This window comes from Etheostoma spectabile, chromosome 15 (assembly GCF_008692095.1).
Source record: "Etheostoma spectabile isolate EspeVRDwgs_2016 chromosome 15, UIUC_Espe_1.0, whole genome shotgun sequence".
Classification (NCBI taxonomy): Eukaryota; Metazoa; Chordata; class Actinopteri; order Perciformes; family Percidae; genus Etheostoma; species Etheostoma spectabile.
The window spans coordinates 31,749,166-31,749,513 of NC_045747.1; the positions used below are offsets into that span (position 1 = coordinate 31,749,166).

Here is a 348-nt window from a genome sequence, read left to right on the forward strand (position 1 = left end):
ACAAGTGGTATGTTTCTGAGGGACAATGTGGGACACTGCATGGCGAAGCGATGCCTCCCCCACCCCACGGGCAGACTCACCTATACTGGTTTACCCATTTCTAGCACATACCACCTTACATAGTATATGAATAATGCCCTATGCCCCTGAACATTTGTAACTGCTGATGTAAGCTCATGAATAAGCCAACCAATGTGTATTTTTTTCTAAATAAAGATTAACAATATTTTGAACATTCATACAATTATAATATAATTGACAGATGCACTTCCACTTACGGTTTACTTTAGCTATTTAATTTAATTTTTCATTACAATTTATTCACTTTAAATACATTATAATATGAAA

General features: G+C 34.8%; 1 long non-coding RNA gene across 1 annotated transcript in view; it reads right to left on the bottom strand.

Moving 5' to 3' along the window:
• Positions 1-348, bottom strand: part of LOC116703005 (uncharacterized) — a 27,006-nt gene that overhangs the window by 85 nt on the left and 26,573 nt on the right. The gene's annotated exons all lie outside the window — the stretch shown is intronic.